The sequence below is a fragment of the Ascaphus truei genome, chromosome 12, assembly GCF_040206685.1.
Source record: "Ascaphus truei isolate aAscTru1 chromosome 12, aAscTru1.hap1, whole genome shotgun sequence".
NCBI classification, from domain to species: Eukaryota; Metazoa; Chordata; class Amphibia; order Anura; family Ascaphidae; genus Ascaphus; species Ascaphus truei.
The window spans coordinates 10144039-10161453 of NC_134494.1; the positions used below are offsets into that span (position 1 = coordinate 10144039).

The 17415-nt window shown below is 44.2% G+C and overlaps 7 non-coding genes across 7 annotated transcripts; all 7 read right to left on the reverse strand.

The window, feature by feature from the left end:
• Positions 1-1090: 1090 nt before the first annotated feature.
• Positions 1091-1164, reverse strand: TRNAI-AAU (transfer RNA isoleucine (anticodon AAU)). The gene has a single exon. It is a non-coding gene; the product is annotated as a tRNA-Ile (tRNA).
• A 1578-nt stretch (positions 1165-2742) lies between these two features.
• On the reverse strand, positions 2743-2816 carry TRNAI-AAU (transfer RNA isoleucine (anticodon AAU)). Its single transcript has one exon. It is a non-coding gene; the product is annotated as a tRNA-Ile (tRNA).
• A 1574-nt stretch (positions 2817-4390) lies between these two features.
• TRNAI-AAU (transfer RNA isoleucine (anticodon AAU)) lies at positions 4391-4464 on the reverse strand. The gene has a single exon. It is a non-coding gene; the product is annotated as a tRNA-Ile (tRNA).
• Positions 4465-6010: 1546 nt separating this feature from the next.
• Positions 6011-6084, reverse strand: TRNAI-AAU (transfer RNA isoleucine (anticodon AAU)). Its single transcript has one exon. It is a non-coding gene; the product is annotated as a tRNA-Ile (tRNA).
• A 1570-nt stretch (positions 6085-7654) lies between these two features.
• On the reverse strand, positions 7655-7728 carry TRNAI-AAU (transfer RNA isoleucine (anticodon AAU)). The gene has a single exon. It is a non-coding gene; the product is annotated as a tRNA-Ile (tRNA).
• Positions 7729-9274: 1546 nt separating this feature from the next.
• Positions 9275-9348, reverse strand: TRNAI-AAU (transfer RNA isoleucine (anticodon AAU)). The gene has a single exon. It is a non-coding gene; the product is annotated as a tRNA-Ile (tRNA).
• Positions 9349-15966: 6618 nt separating this feature from the next.
• TRNAI-AAU (transfer RNA isoleucine (anticodon AAU)) lies at positions 15967-16040 on the reverse strand. The gene has a single exon. It is a non-coding gene; the product is annotated as a tRNA-Ile (tRNA).
• Positions 16041-17415: the final 1375 nt, after the last annotated feature.

Consider the following 17415-nt stretch of genomic DNA (forward strand, 5'->3'; position numbering starts at 1 on the left):
CTGTGTCTCTATCTATCTTTCTGTCTCTTACAGGACAGCCAGTCTGTGTGATGATCATGATGATGATGTCACAATTCCCAATGTGTCCGTGGATACGTTGTGACAACATCACACAGGCTAGCTCACAGGTCTAGAGCTTTAGTATACAGTAGACCTGTTCAGCCATGGAGGCAGAGAGGCAGAGAGGCAGAGAGGCAGAGAGGCAGAGAGGCAGAGAGGCAGAGAGGCAGAGAGGCAGAGAGGCAGAGAGGCAGAGAGGCAGAGAGGCAGAGAGGCAGAGAGGCAGAGAGGCAGAGAGGCAGAGAGGCAGAGAGGCAGAGAGGCAGAGAGGCAGAGAGGCAGAGAGGCAGAGAGGCAGAGAGGCAGAGACATCAGTTTGTCCCTCCCATGCAAATTAAATTCCTTGAGAGCAGAGAGACAGCAGCAGCCTGTTGATAGGACAGGATTTGGAATGGTTGTGACTCTTTTTTGATCTCTCAACTTCCCTCCCACTGTCTCAGGTGCAGCCAGCGTTAAAGTGAGAGAGGAAATGGATGCGGAGGTGAACTGTTTCTGTCTCTCTTCCTGGTGAATGGGGCGGATTGAGAAAGAAAACGTGCCAGCAGATAGTTTTTATTTTTAGCCCAGAAGGATTGCAGCCAATAGGGGGCGACGTGCTGTCTGCTTGCCATGACTACATGACTACATGAGTTCATAAGTACTACATGCAGGTGGTATCTTTTCCATCCTTACAATTCAGGGGTTCTCAATCGTTAGCATTAGTCACGTCACTTCAGTGATAATTACTGTTTGCGCTAGCTGCTTCTTTATTCTATGCTCTCTTCTTTATTCTATGCTCTGTTCATCCGCATATTTACATTGCATATACTGTAGTACCAAGGTGATATATACTGTACCATTTGTTAAAAAAAAAATGGAGTGGCACAGAAAGAAATCACTCTTTTTGCACACTTACAGCAGGATGGATGTTGTCCCCCTCTTTTTGCGTCTATACAAAGTGCATCAACAATCCTTCCGAAAGGAATAATCCTTCAAACTAACTCGTCAGGGGTCTATAAAGAGAGACATATGTCAAATACGTGTAAAACTTTGGCCAGTACGGGGATCGAACCCGCGACCTTGGCGTTATTAGCACCACGCTCTAACCATCTGAGCTAACCGGCCATATTGGTTGGGTCACTGTGATTCGTTTTTTTCCCCCATTCCTTCCTAGGGTGCAGAGTGTTTTGGTCTGCAATCATACCACTTTTTGCCTTGATACTGTACATATGCTGAATAGTGTTTAGAATCCAGACATGTCAACTGTCTCTGATTTGGAGTCAGTGTCACTGATTTTTTGTGTATTTGGTCTCCAAGAAATGTAGCTGTTAACACAGATAATAGTGTGTTTTCCCTGTGTTCATAGATAGGTTTTTGGCATACAGTTGCGTCATACAGTATGTAAGAACAGTTTCTTACCTAGGAAGGCAAATTTTAGACTTACGCCCCTTCACATATGGCGGATATTTGGAGGCAAATAAATGATGTACAGTAATACAACATATATATACAGTATAGATCTCATATTAAAATATGCACCATGTAACTCCCCTGAAATTCTTTTTCATTCAAATGTCATTGTAGGATACAGAAGCCCAATGCAGTCTGTGCCTGGGCATATCTATTTCTAAGTGCATCTCTCCGTCTGTGTCTCTATCTATCTTTCTGTCTCTTACAGGACAGCCAGTCTGTGTGATGATCATGATGATGATGTCACAATTCCCAATGTGTCCGTGGATACGTTGTGACAACATCACACAGGCTAGCTCACAGGTCTAGAGCTTTAGTATACAGTAGACCTGTTCAGCCATGGAGGCAGAGAGGCAGAGAGGCAGAGAGGCAGAGAGGCAGAGAGGCAGAGAGGCAGAGAGGCAGAGAGGCAGAGAGGCAGAGAGGCAGAGAGGCAGAGAGGCAGAGAGGCAGAGAGGCAGAGAGGCAGAGAGGCAGAGAGGCAGAGAGGCAGAGAGGCAGAGAGGCAGAGACATCAGTTTGTCCCTCCCATGCAAATTAAATTCCTTGAGAGCAGAGAGACAGCAGCAGCCTGTTGATAGGACAGGATTTGGAATGGTTGTGACTCTTTTTTGATCTCTCAACTTCCCTCCCACTGTCTCAGGTGCAGCCAGCGTTAAAGTGAGAGAGGAAATGGATGCGGAGGTGAACTGTTTCTGTCTGTCTTCATGGTGAATGGGGCGGATTGAGAAAGAAAACGTGCCAGCAGATAGTTTTTATTTTTAGCCCAGAAGGATTGCAGCCAATAGGGGGCGACGTGCTGTCTGCTTGCCATGACTACATGACTACATGAGTTCATAAGTACTACATGCAGGTGGTATCTTTTCCATCCTTACAATTCAGGGGTTCTCAATCGTTAGCATTACTCACGTCACTTCAGTGATAATTACTGTTTGCGCTAGCTGCTTCTTTATTCTATGCTCTCTTCTTTATTCTATGCTCTGTTCATCCGCATATTTACATTGCATATACTGTAGTACCAAGGTGATATATACTGTACCATTTGTTAAAAAAAAAATGGAGTGGCACAGAAAGAAATCACTCTTTTTGCACACTTACAACAGGATGGATGTTGTCCCCCTCTTTTTGCGTCTATACAAAGTGCATCAACAATCCTTCCGAAAGGAATAATCCTTCAAACTAACTCGTCAGGGGTCTATAAAGAGAGACATATGTCAAATACGTGTAAAACTTTGGCCAGTACGGGGATCGAACCCGCGACCTTGGCGTTATTAGCACCACGCTCTAACCATCTGAGCTAACCGGCCATATTGGTTGGGTCACTGTGATTCGTTTTTTTCCCCCATTCCTTCCTAGGGTGCAGAGTGTTTTGGTCTGCAATCATACCACTTTTTGCCTTGATACTGTACATATGCTGAATAGTGTTTAGAATCCAGACATGTCAACTGTCTCTGATTTGGAGTCAGTGTCACTGATTTTTTGTGTATTTGGTCTCCAAGAAATGTAGCTGTTAACACAGAGAATAGTGTGTTTTCCCTGTGTTCATAGATAGGTTTTTGGCATACAGTTGCGTCATACAGTATGTAAGAACAGTTTCTTACCTAGGAAGGCAAATTTTAGACTTACGCCCCTTCACATATGGCGGATATTTGGAGGCAAATAAATGATGTACAGTAATACAACATATATATACAGTATAGATCTCATATTAAAATATGCACCATGTAACTCCCCTGAAATTCTTTTTCATTCAAATGTCATTGTAGGATACAGAAGCCCAATGCAGTCTGTGCCTGGGCATATCTATTTCTAAGTGCATCTCTCCGTCTGTGTCTCTATCTTTCTGTCTCTTACAGGACAGCCAGTCTGTGTGATGATCATGATGATGATGTCACAATTCCCAATGTGTCCGTGGATACGTTGTGACAACATCACACAGGCTAGCTCACAGGTCTAGAGCTTTAGTATACAGTAGACCTGTTCAGCCATGGAGGCAGGGAGGCAGAGAGGCAGAGAGGCAGAGAGGCAGAGAGGCAGAGAGGCAGAGAGGCAGAGAGGCAGAGAGGCAGAGAGGCAGAGAGGCAGAGAGGCAGAGAGGCAGAGAGGCAGAGAGGCAGAGAGGCAGAGAGGCAGAGAGGCAGAGAGGCAGAGAGGCAGAGACATCAGTTTGTCCCTCCCATGCAAATTAAATTCCTTGAGAGCAGAGAGACAGCAGCAGCCTGTTGATAGGACAGGATTTGGAATGGTTGTGACTCTTTTTTGATCTCTCAACTTCCCTCCCACTGTCTCAGGTGCAGCCAGCGTTAAAGTGAGAGAGGAAATGGATGCGGAGGTGAACTGTTTCTGTCTCTCTTCCTGGTGAATGGGGCGGATTGAGAAAGAAAACGTGCCAGCAGATAGTTTTTATTTTTAGCCCAGAAGGATTGCAGCCAATAGGGGGCGACGTGCTGTCTGCTTGCCATGACTACATGACTACATGAGTTCATAAGTACTACATGCAGGTGGTATCTTTTCCATCCTTACAATTCAGGGGTTCTCAATCGTTAGCATTACTCACGTCACTTCAGTGATAATTACTGTTTGCGCTAGCTGCTTCTTTATTCTATGCTCTCTTCTTTATTCTATGCTCTGTTCATCCGCATATTTACATTGCATATACTGTAGTACCAAGGTGATATATACTGTACCATTTGTTAAAAAAAAAATGGAGTGGCACAGAAAGAAATCACTCTTTTTGCACACTTACAGCAGGATGGATGTTGTCCCCCTCTTTTTGCGTCTATACAAAGTGCATCAACAATCCTTCCGAAAGGAATAATCCTTCAAACTAACTCGTCAGGGGTCTATAAAGAGAGACATATGTCAAATACGTGTAAAACTTTGGCCAGTACGGGGATCGAACCCGCGACCTTGGCGTTATTAGCACCACGCTCTAACCATCTGAGCTAACCGGCCATATTGGTTGGGTCACTGTGATTCGTTTTTTTCCCCCATTCCTTCCTAGGGTGCAGAGTGTTTTGGTCTGCAATCATACCACTTTTTGCCTTGATACTGTACATATGCTGAATAGTGTTTAGAATCCAGACATGTCAACTGTCTCTGATTTGGAGTCAGTGTCACTGATTTTTTGTGTATTTGGTCTCCAAGAAATGTAGCTGTTAACACAGAGAATAGTGTGTTTTCCCTGTGTTCATAGATAGGTTTTTGGCATACAGTTGCGTCATACAGTATGTAAGAACAGTTTCTTACCTAGGAAGGCAAATTTTAGACTTACGCCCCTTCACATATGGCGGATATTTGGAGGCAAATAAATGATGTACAGTAATACAACATATATATACAGTATAGATCTCATATTAAAATATGCACCATGTAACTCCCCTGAAATTCTTTTTCATTCAAATGTCATTGTAGGATACAGAAGCCCAATGCAGTCTGTGCCTGGGCATATCTATTTCTAAGTGCATCTCTCCGTCTGTGTCTCTATCTATCTTTCTGTCTCTTACAGGACAGCCAGTCTGTGTGATGATCATGATGATGATGTCACAATTCCCAATGTGTCCGTGGATACGTTGTGACAACATCACACAGGCTAGCTCACAGGTCTAGAGCTTTAGTATACAGTAGACCTGTTCAGCCATGGAGGCAGAGAGGCAGAGAGGCAGAGAGGCAGAGAGGCAGAGAGGCAGAGAGGCAGAGAGGCAGAGAGGCAGAGAGGCAGAGAGGCAGAGAGGCAGAGAGGCAGAGAGGCAGAGAGGCAGAGAGGCAGAGAGGCAGAGACATCAGTTTGTCCCTCCCATGCAAATTAAATTCCTTGAGAGCAGAGAGACAGCAGCAGCCTGTTGATAGGACAGGATTTGGAATGGTTGTGACTCTTTTTTGATCTCTCAACTTCCCTCCCACTGTCTCAGGTGCAGCCAGCGTTAAAGTGAGAGAGGAAATGGATGCGGAGGTGAACTGTTTCTGTCTCTCTTCCTGGTGAATGGGGCGGATTGAGAAAGAAAACGTGCCAGCAGATAGTTTTTATTTTTAGCCCAGAAGGATTGCAGCCAATAGGGGGCGACGTGCTGTCTGCTTGCCATGACTACATGACTACATGAGTTCATAAGTACTACATGCAGGTGGTATCTTTTCCATCCTTACAATTCAGGGGTTCTCAATCGTTAGCATTACTCACGTCACTTCAGTGATAATTACTGTTTGCGCTAGCTGCTTCTTTATTCTATGCTCTCTTCTTTATTCTATGCTCTGTTCATCCGCATATTTACATTGCATATACTGTAGTACCAAGGTGATATATACTGTACCATTTGTTAAAAAAAAAATGGAGTGGCACAGAAAGAAATCACTCTTTTTGCACACTTACAGCAGGATGGATGTTGTCCCCCTCTTTTTGCGTCTATACAAAGTGCATCAACAATCCTTCCGAAAGGAATAATCCTTCAAACTAACTCGTCAGGGGTCTATAAAGAGAGACATATGTCAAATACGTGTAAAACTTTGGCCAGTACGGGGATCGAACCCGCGACCTTGGCGTTATTAGCACCACGCTCTAACCATCTGAGCTAACCGGCCATATTGGTTGGGTCACTGTGATTCGTTTTTTTCCCCCATTCCTTCCTAGGGTGCAGAGTGTTTTGGTCTGCAATCATACCACTTTTTGCCTTGATACTGTACATATGCTGAATAGTGTTTAGAATCCAGACATGTCAACTGTCTCTGATTTGGAGTCAGTGTCACTGATTTTTTGTGTATTTGGTCTCCAAGAAATGTAGCTGTTAACACAGAGAATAGTGTGTTTTCCCTGTGTTCATAGATAGGTTTTTGGCATACAGTTGCGTCATACAGTATGTAAGAACAGTTTCTTACCTAGGAAGGCAAATTTTAGACTTACGCCCCTTCACATATGGCGGATATTTGGAGGCAAATAAATGATGTACAGTAATACAACATATATATACAGTATAGATCTCATATTAAAATATGCACCATGTAACTCCCCTGAAATTCTTTTTCATTCAAATGTCATTGTAGGATACAGAAGCCCAATGCAGTCTGTGCCTGGGCATATCTATTTCTAAGTGCATCTCTCCGTCTGTGTCTCTATCTATCTTTCTGTCTCTTACAGGACAGCCAGTCTGTGTGATGATCATGATGATGATGTCACAATTCCCAATGTGTCCGTGGATACGTTGTGACAACATCACACAGGCTAGCTCACAGGTCTAGAGCTTTAGTATACAGTAGACCTGTTCAGCCATGGAGGCAGAGAGGCAGAGAGGCAGAGAGGCAGAGAGGCAGAGAGGCAGAGAGGCAGAGAGGCAGAGAGGCAGAGAGGCAGAGAGGCAGAGAGGCAGAGAGGCAGAGAGGCAGAGAGGCAGAGAGGCAGAGAGGCAGAGAGGCAGAGAGGCAGAGAGGCAGAGACATCAGTTTGTCCCTCCCATGCAAATTAAATTCCTTGAGAGCAGAGAGACAGCAGCAGCCTGTTGATAGGACAGGATTTGGAATGGTTGTGACTCTTTTTTGATCTCTCAACTTCCCTCCCACTGTCTCAGGTGCAGCCAGCGTTAAAGTGAGAGAGGAAATGGATGCGGAGGTGAACTGTTTCTGTCTCTCTTCCTGGTGAATGGGGCGGATTGAGAAAGAAAACGTGCCAGCAGATAGTTTTTATTTTTAGCCCAGAAGGATTGCAGCCAATAGGGGGCGACGTGCTGTCTGCTTGCCATGACTACATGACTACATGAGTTCATAAGTACTACATGCAGGTGGTATCTTTTCCATCCTTACAATTCAGGGGTTCTCAATCGTTAGCATTACTCACGTCACTTCAGTGATAATTACTGTTTGCGCTAGCTGCTTTTTTATTCTATGCTCTCTTCTTTATTCTATGCTCTGTTCATCCGCATATTTACATTGCATATACTGTAGTACCAAGGTGATATATACTGTACCATTTGTTAAAAAAAAAATGGAGTGGCACAGAAAGAAATCACTCTTTTTGCACACTTACAACAGGATGGATGTTGTCCCCCTCTTTTTGCGTCTATACAAAGTGCATCAACAATCCTTCCGAAAGGAATAATCCTTCAAACTAACTCGTCAGGGGTCTATAAAGAGAGACATATGTCAAATACATGTAAAACTTTGGCCAGTACGGGGATCGAACCCGCGACCTTGGCGTTATTAGCACCACGCTCTAACCATCTGAGCTAACCGGCCATATTGGTTGGGTCACTGTGATTCGTTTTTTTCCCCCATTCCTTCCTAGGGTGCAGAGTGTTTTGGTCTGCAATCATACCACTTTTTGCCTTGATACTGTACATATGCTGAATAGTGTTTAGAATCCAGACATGTCAACTGTCTCTGATTTGGAGTCAGTGTCACTGATTTTTTGTGTATTTGGTCTCCAAGAAATGTAGCTGTTAACACAGAGAATAGTGTGTTTTCCCTGTGTTCATAGATAGGTTTTTGGCATACAGTTGCGTCATACAGTATGTAAGAACAGTTTCTTACCTAAGAAGGCAAATTTTAGACTTACACCCCTTCACATATGGCGGATATTTGGAGGCAAATAAATGATGTACAGTAATACAACATATATATACAGTATAGATCTCATATTAAAATATGCACCATGTAACTCCACTGAAATTCTTTTTCATTCAAATGTCATTGTAGGATACAGAAGCCCAATGCAGTCTGTGCCTTGGCATATCTATTTCTAAGTGCATCTCTCTGTCTGTGTCTCTATCTATCTTTCTGTCTCTTACAGGACAGCCAGTCTGTGTGATGATCATGATGATGATGTCACAATTCCCAATGTGTCCGTGGATACGTTGTGACAACATCACACAGGCTAGCTCACAGGTCTAGAGCTTTAGTATACAGTAGACCTGTTCAGCCATGGAGGCAGAGAGGCAGAGAGGCAGAGAGGCAGAGAGGCAGAGAGGCAGAGAGGCAGAGAGGCAGAGAGGCAGAGAGGCAGAGAGGCAGAGAGGCAGAGAGGCAGAGAGGCAGAGAGGCAGAGAGGCAGAGAGGCAGAGACATCAGTTTGTCCCTCCCATGCAAATTAAATTCCTTGAGAGCAGAGAGACAGCAGCAGCCTGTTGATAGGACAGGATTTGGAATGGTTGTGACTCTTTTTTGATCTCTCAACTTCCCTCCCACTGTCTCAGGTGCAGCCAGCGTTAAAGTGAGAGAGGAAATGGATGCGGAGGTGAACTGTTTCTGTCTCTCTTCCTGGTGAATGGGGCGGATTGAGAAAGAAAACGTGCCAGCAGATAGTTTTTATTTTTAGCCCAGAAGGATTGCAGCCAATAGGGGGCGACGTGCTGTCTGCTTGCCATGACTACATGACTACATGAGTTCATAAGTACTACATGCAGGTGGTATCTTTTCCATCCTTACAATTCAGGGGTTCTCAATCGTTAGCATTACTCACGTCACTTCAGTGATAATTACTGTTTGCGCTAGCTGCTTCTTTATTCTATGCTCTCTTCTTTATTCTATGCTCTGTTCATCCGCATATTTACATTGCATATACTGTAGTACCAAGGTGATATATACTGTACCATTTGTTAAAAAAAAAATGGAGTGGCACAGAAAGAAATCACTCTTTTTGCACACTTACAACAGGATGGATGTTGTCCCCCTCTTTTTGCGTCTATACAAAGTGCATCAACAATCCTTCCGAAAGGAATAATCCTTCAAACTAACTCGTCAGGGGTCTATAAAGAGAGACATATGTCAAATACGTGTAAAACTTTGGCCAGTACGGGGATCGAACCCGCGACCTTGGCGTTATTAGCACCACGCTCTAACCATCTGAGCTAACCGGCCATATTGGTTGGGTCACTGTGATTCGTTTTTTTCCCCCATTCCTTCCTAGGGTGCAGAGTGTTTTGGTCTGCAATCATACCACTTTTTGCCTTGATACTGTACATATGCTGAATAGTGTTTAGAATCCAGACATGTCAACTGTCTCTGATTTGGAGTCAGTGTCACTGATTTTTTGTGTATTTGGTCTCCAAGAAATGTAGCTGTTAACACAGAGAATAGTGTGTTTTCCCTGTGTTCATAGATAGGTTTTTGGCATACAGTTGCGTCATACAGTATGTAAGAACAGTTTCTTACCTAGGAAGGCAAATTTTAGACTTACGCCCCTTCACATATGGCGGATATTTGGAGGCAAATAAATGATGTACAGTAATACAACATATATATACAGTATAGATCTCATATTAAAATATGCACCATGTAACTCCCCTGAAATTCTTTTTCATTCAAATGTCATTGTAGGATACAGAAGCCCAATGCAGTCTGTGCCTGGGCATATCTATTTCTAAGTGCATCTCTCCGTCTGTGTCTCTATCTATCTTTCTGTCTCTTACAGGACAGCCAGTCTGTGTGATGATCATGATGATGATGTCACAATTCCCAATGTGTCCGTGGATACGTTGTGACAACATCACACAGGCTAGCTCACAGGTCTAGAGCTTTAGTATACAGTAGACCTGTTCAGCCATGGAGGCAGAGAGGCAGAGAGGCAGAGAGGCAGAGAGGCAGAGAGGCAGAGAGGCAGAGAGGCAGAGAGGCAGAGAGGCAGAGAGGCAGAGAGGCAGAGAGGCAGAGAGGCAGAGAGGCAGAGAGGCAGAGAGGCAGAGAGGCAGAGAGGCAGAGAGGCAGAGAGGCAGAGAGGCAGAGAGGCAGAGAGGCAGAGAGGCAGAGAGGCAGAGACATCAGTTTGTCCCTCCCATGCAAATTAAATTCCTTGAGAGCAGAGAGACAGCAGCAGCCTGTTGATAGGACAGGATTTGGAATGGTTGTGACTCTTTTTTGATCTCTCAACTTCCCTCCCACTGTCTCAGGTGCAGCCAGCGTTAAAGTGAGCGAGGAAATGAATGAGGAAATGGATGCGGAGGTGAACTGTTTCTGTCTCTCTTCCTGGTGAATGGGGCGGATTGAGAAAGAAAACGTGCCAGCAGATAGTTTTTATTTTTAGCCCAGAAGGATTGCAGCCAATAGGGGGCGACGTGCTGTCTGCTTGCCATGACTACATGACTACATGAGTTCATAAGTACTACATGCAGGTGGTATCTTTTCCATCCTTACAATTCAGGGCTTCTCAATCGTTAGCATTACTCACGTCACTTCAGTGATAATTACTGTTTGCGCTAGCTGCTTCTTTATTCTATGCTCTCTTCTTTATTCTATGCTCTGTTCATCCGCATATTTACATTGCATATACTGTAGTACCAAGGTGATATATACTGTACCATTTGTTAAAAAAAAAATGGAGTGGCACAGAAAGAAATCACTCTTTTTGCACACTTACAACAGGATGGATGTTGTCCCCCTCTTTTTGCGTCTATACAAAGTGCATCAACAATCCTTCCGAAAGGAATAATCCTTCAAACTAACTCGTCAGGGGTCTATAAAGAGAGACATATGTCAAATACGTGTAAAACTTTGGCCAGTACGGGGATCGAACTCGCGACCTTGGCGTTATTAGCACCACGCTCTAACCATCTGAGCTAACCGGCCATATTGGTTGGGTCACTGTGATTCGTTTTTTTCCCCCATTCCTTCCTAGGGTGCAGAGTGTTTTGGTCTGCAATCATACCACTTTTTGCCTTGATACTGTACATATGCTGAATAGTGTTTAGAATCCAGACATGTCAACTGTCTCTGATTTGGAGTCAGTGTCACTGATTTTTTGTGTATTTGGTCTCCAAGAAATGTAGCTGTTAACACAGAGAATAGTGTGTTTTCCCTGTGTTCATAGATAGGTTTTTGGCATACAGTTGCGTCATACAGTATGTAAGAACAGTTTCTTACCTAGGAAGGCAAATTTTAGACTTACGCCCCTTCACATATGGCGGATATTTGGAGGCAAATAAATGATGTACAGTAATACAACATATATATACAGTATAGATCTCATATTAAAATATGCACCATGTAACTCCCCTGAAATTCTTTTTCATTCAAATGTCATTGTAGGATACAGAAGCCCAATGCAGTCTGTGCCTGGGCATATCTATTTCTAAGTGCATCTCTCCGTCTGTGTCTCTATCTATCTTTCTGTCTCTTACAGGACAGCCAGTCTGTGTGATGATCATGATGATGATGTCACAATTCCCAATGTGTCCGTGGATACGTTGTGACAACATCACACAGGCTAGCTCACAGGTCTAGAGCTTTAGTATACAGTAGACCTGTTCAGCCATGGAGGCAGAGAGGCAGAGAGGCAGAGAGGCAGAGAGGCAGAGAGGCAGAGAGGCAGAGAGGCAGAGAGGCAGAGAGGCAGAGAGGCAGAGAGGCAGAGAGGCAGAGAGGCAGAGAGGCAGAGAGGCAGAGAGGCAGAGAGGCAGAGAGGCAGAGAGGCAGAGAGGCAGAGAGGCAGAGAGGCAGAGACATCAGTTTGTCCCTCCCATGCAAATTAAATTCCTTGAGAGCAGAGAGACAGCAGCAGCCTGTTGATAGGACAGGATTTGGAATGGTTGTGACTCTTTTTTGATCTCTCAACTTCCCTCCCACTGTCTCAGGTGCAGCCAGCGTTAAAGTGAGAGAGGAAATGGATGCGGAGGTGAACTGTTTCTGTCTCTCTTCCTGGTGAATGGGGCGGATTGAGAAAGAAAACGTGCCAGCAGATAGTTTTTATTTTTAGCCCAGAAGGATTGCAGCCAATAGGGGGCGACGTGCTGTCTGCTTGCCATGACTACATGACTACATGAGTTCATAAGTACTACATGCAGGTGGTATCTTTTCCATCCTTACAATTCAGGGGTTCTCAATCGTTAGCATTACTCACGTCACTTCAGTGATAATTACTGTTTGCGCTAGCTGCTTCTTTATTCTATGCTCTCTTCTTTATTCTATGCTCTGTTCATCCGCATATTTACATTGCATATACTGTAGTACCAAGGTGATATATACTGTACCATTTGTTAAAAAAAAAATGGAGTGGCACAGAAAGAAATCACTCTTTTTGCACACTTACAACAGGATGGATGTTGTCCCCCTCTTTTTGCGTCTATACAAAGTGCATCAACAATCCTTCCGAAAGGAATAATCCTTCAAACTAACTCGTCAGGGGTCTATAAAGAGAGACATATGTCAAATACGTGTAAAACTTTGGCCAGTACGGGGATCGAACCCGCGATCTTGGCGTTATTAGCACCACGCTCTAACCATCTGAGCTAACCGGCCATATTGGTTGGGTCACTGTGATTCGTTTTTTTCCCCCATTCCTTCCTAGGGTGCAGAGTGTTTTGGTCTGCAATCATACCACTTTTTGCCTTGATACTGTACATATGCTGAATAGTGTTTAGAATCCAGACATGTCAACTGTCTCTGATTTGGAGTCAGTGTCACTGATTTTTTGTGTATTTGGTCTCCAAGAAATGTAGCTGTTAACACAGAGAATAGTGTGTTTTCCCTGTGTTCATAGATAGGTTTTTGGCATACAGTTGCGTCATACAGTATGTAAGAACAGTTTCTTACCTAGGAAGGCAAATTTTAGACTTACGCCCCTTCACATATGGCGGATATTTGGAGGCAAATAAATGATGTACAGTAATACAACATATATATACAGTATAGATCTCATATTAAAATATGCACCATGTAACTCCCCTGAAATTCTTTTTCATTCAAATGTCATTGTAGGATACAGAAGCCCAATGCAGTCTGTGCCTGGGCATATCTATTTCTAAGTGCATCTCTCTGTCTGTGTCTCTATCTATCTTTCTGTCTCTTACAGGACAGCCAGTCTGTGTGATGATCATGATGATGATGTCACAATTCCCAATGTGTCCGTGGATACGTTGTGACAACATCACACAGGCTAGCTCACAGGTCTAGAGCTTTAGTATACAGTAGACCTGTTCAGCCATGGAGGCAGAGAGGCAGAGAGGCAGAGAGGCAGAGAGGCAGAGAGGCAGAGAGGCAGAGAGGCAGAGAGGCAGAGAGGCAGAGAGGCAGAGAGGCAGAGAGGCAGAGAGGCAGAGAGGCAGAGAGGCAGAGAGGCAGAGAGGCAGAGAGGCAGAGAGGCAGAGACATCAGTTTGTCCCTCCCATGCAAATTAAATTCCTTGAGAGCAGAGAGACAGCAGCAGCCTGTTGATAGGACAGGATTTGGAATGGTTGTGACTCTTTTTTGATCTCTCAACTTCCCTCCCACTGTCTCAGGTGCAGCCAGCGTTAAAGTGAGAGAGGAAATGGATGCGGAGGTGAACTGTTTCTGTCTCTCTTCCTGGTGAATGGGGCGGATTGAGAAAGAAAACGTGCCAGCAGATAGTTTTTATTTTTAGCCCAGAAGGATTGCAGCCAATAGGGGGCGACGTGCTGTCTGCTTGCCATGACTACATGACTACATGAGTTCATAAGTACTACATGCAGGTGGTATCTTTTCCATCCTTACAATTCAGGGCTTCTCAATCGTTAGCATTACTCACGTCACTTCAGTGATAATTACTGTTTGCGCTAGCTGCTTCTTTATTCTATGCTCTCTTCTTTATTCTATGCTCTGTTCATCCGCATATTTACATTGCATATACTGTAGTACCAAGGTGATATATACTGTACCATTTGTTAAAAAAAAAATGGAGTGGCACAGAAAGAAATCACTCTTTTTGCACACTTACAACAGGATGGATGTTGTCCCCCTCTTTTTGCGTCTATACAAAGTGCATCAACAATCCTTCCGAAAGGAATAATCCTTCAAACTAACTCGTCAGGGGTCTATAAAGAGAGACATATGTCAAATACGTGTAAAACTTTGGCCAGTACGGGGATCGAACCCGCGATCTTGGCGTTATTAGCACCACGCTCTAACCATCTGAGCTAACCGGCCATATTGGTTGGGTCACTGTGATTCGTTTTTTTCCCCCATTCCTTCCTAGGGTGCAGAGTGTTTTGGTCTGCAATCATACCACTTTTTGCCTTGATACTGTACATATGCTGAATAGTGTTTAGAATCCAGACATGTCAACTGTCTCTGATTTGGAGTCAGTGTCACTGATTTTTTGTGTATTTGGTCTCCAAGAAATGTAGCTGTTAACACAGAGAATAGTGTGTTTTCCCTGTGTTCATAGATAGGTTTTTGGCATACAGTTGCGTCATACAGTATGTAAGAACAGTTTCTTACCTAGGAAGGCAAATTTTAGACTTACGCCCCTTCACATATGGCGGATATTTGGAGGCAAATAAATGATGTACAGTAATACAACATATATATACAGTATAGATCTCATATTAAAATATGCACCATGTAACTCCCCTGAAATTCTTTTTCATTCAAATGTCATTGTAGGATACAGAAGCCCAATACAGTCTGTGCCTGGGCATATCTATTTCTAAGTGCATCTCTCCGTCTGTGTCTCTATCTATCTTTCTGTCTCTTACAGGACAGCCAGTCTGTGTGATGATCATGATGATGATGTCACAATTCCCAATGTGTCCGTGGATACGTTGTGACAACATCACACAGGCTAGCTCACAGGTCTAGAGCTTTAGTATACAGTAGACCTGTTCAGCCATGGAGGCAGAGAGGCAGAGAGGCAGAGAGGCAGAGAGGCAGAGAGGCAGAGAGGCAGAGAGGCAGAGAGGCAGAGAGGCAGAGAGGCAGAGAGGCAGAGAGGCAGAGAGGCAGAGAGGCAGAGAGGCAGAGAGGCAGAGAGGCAGAGAGGCAGAGAGGCAGAGAGGCAGAGAGGCAGAGAGGCAGAGAGGCAGAGACATCAGTTTGTCCCTCCCATGCAAATTAAATTCCTTGAGAGCAGAGAGACAGCAGCAGCCTGTTGATAGGACAGGATTTGGAATGGTTGTGACTCTTTTTTGATCTCTCAACTTCCCTCCCACTGTCTCAGGTGCAGCCAGCGTTAAAGTGAGAGAGGAAATGGATGCGGAGGTGAACTGTTTCTGTCTCTCTTCCTGGTGAATGGGGCGGATTGAGAAAGAAAACGTGCCAGCAGATAGTTTTTATTTTTAGCCCAGAAGGATTGCAGCCAATAGGGGGCGACGTGCTGTCTGCTTGCCATGACTACATGACTACATGAGTTCATAAGTACTACATGCAGGTGGTATCTTTTCCATCCTTACAATTCAGGGGTTCTCAATCGTTAGCATTACTCACGTCACTTCAGTGATAATTACTGTTTGCGCTAGCTGCTTCTTTATTCTATGCTCTCTTCTTTATTCTATGCTCTGTTCATCCGCATATTTACATTGCATATACTGTAGTACCAAGGTGATATATACTGTACCATTTGTTAAAAAAAAAATGGAGTGGCACAGAAAGAAATCACTCTTTTTGCACACTTACAACAGGATGGATGTTGTCCCCCTCTTTTTGCGTCTATACAAAGTGCATCAACAATCCTTCCGAAAGGAATAATCCTTCAAACTAACTCGTCAGGGGTCTATAAAGAGAGACATATGTCAAATACGTGTAAAACTTTGGCCAGTACGGGGATCGAACCCGCGACCTTGGCGTTATTAGCACCACGCTCTAACCATCTGAGCTAACCGGCCATATTGGTTGGGTCACTGTGATTCGTTTTTTCCCCCCATTCCTTCCTAGGGTGCAGAGTGTTTTGGTCTGCAATCATACCACTTTTTGCCTTGATACTGTACATATGCTGAATAGTGTTTAGAATCCAGACATGTCAACTGTCTCTGATTTGGAGTCAGTGTCACTGATTTTTTGTGTATTTGGTCTCCAAGAAATGTAGCTGTTAACACAGAGAATAGTGTGTTTTCCCTGTGTTCATAGATAGGTTTTTGGCATACAGTTGCGTCATACAGTATGTAAGAACAGTTTCTTACCTAGGAAGGCAAATTTTAGACTTACGCCCCTTCACATATGGCGGATATTTGGAGGCAAATAAATGATGTACAGTAATACAACATATATATACAGTATAGATCTCATATTAAAATATGCACCATGTACTGCACCGACACACTTTATTTGAGCAAATACCCGGTATGTACCTGGCAGATACCTGGAATGCGCCACTCCTCACCTCTGACAAGCCCCGTTGCATTTGCCTTCCCAGCCTGGGTTGATGCCTGGCTGATGGGCGGCTGATCTGTTAAATGATAATGATTAGGATTTAATAGGCTGCAATGCTTCGCATGTCTACCAGATGGCATAAATTCATGAATTGTAATGCAGTATATATATATATACTGTGCATTATTGCAGCCAGCGGGAATAAAATGCTTCAATCCCTGCCTGGAAAATACCTCAATGCACTCGGGCAGAAAACAGTCACAAACCTCAATACACCTGGGTATACCCGAATTCGTGGGACAAGCCAAGCTCGAATAAAGTGTGTCGCCAGTGTAACTCCCCTGAAATTCTTTTTCATTCAAATGTCATTGTAGGATACAGAAGCCCAATGCAGTCTGTGCCTGGGCATATCTATTTCTAAGTGCATCTCTCCGTCTGTGTCTCTATCTATCTTTCTGTCTCTTACAGGACAGCCAGTCTGTGTGATGATCATGATGATGATGTCACAATTCCCAATGTGTCCGTGGATACGTTGTGACAACATCACACAGGCTAGCTCACAGGTCTAGAGCTTTAGTATACAGTAGACCTGTTCAGCCATGGAGGCAGAGAGGCAGAGAGGCAGAGAGGCAGAGAGGCAGAGAGGCAGAGAGGCAGAGAGGCAGAGAGGCAGAGAGGCAGAGAGGCAGAGAGGCAGAGAGGCAGAGAGGCAGAGAGGCAGAGAGGCAGAGAGGCAGAGAGGCAGAGAGGCAGAGACATCAGTTTGTCCCTCCCATGCAAATTAAATTCCTTGAGAGCAGAGAGACAGCAGCAGCCTGTTGATAGGACAGGATTTGGAATGGTTGTGACTCTTTTTTGATCTCTCAACTTCCCTCCCACTGTCTCAGGTGC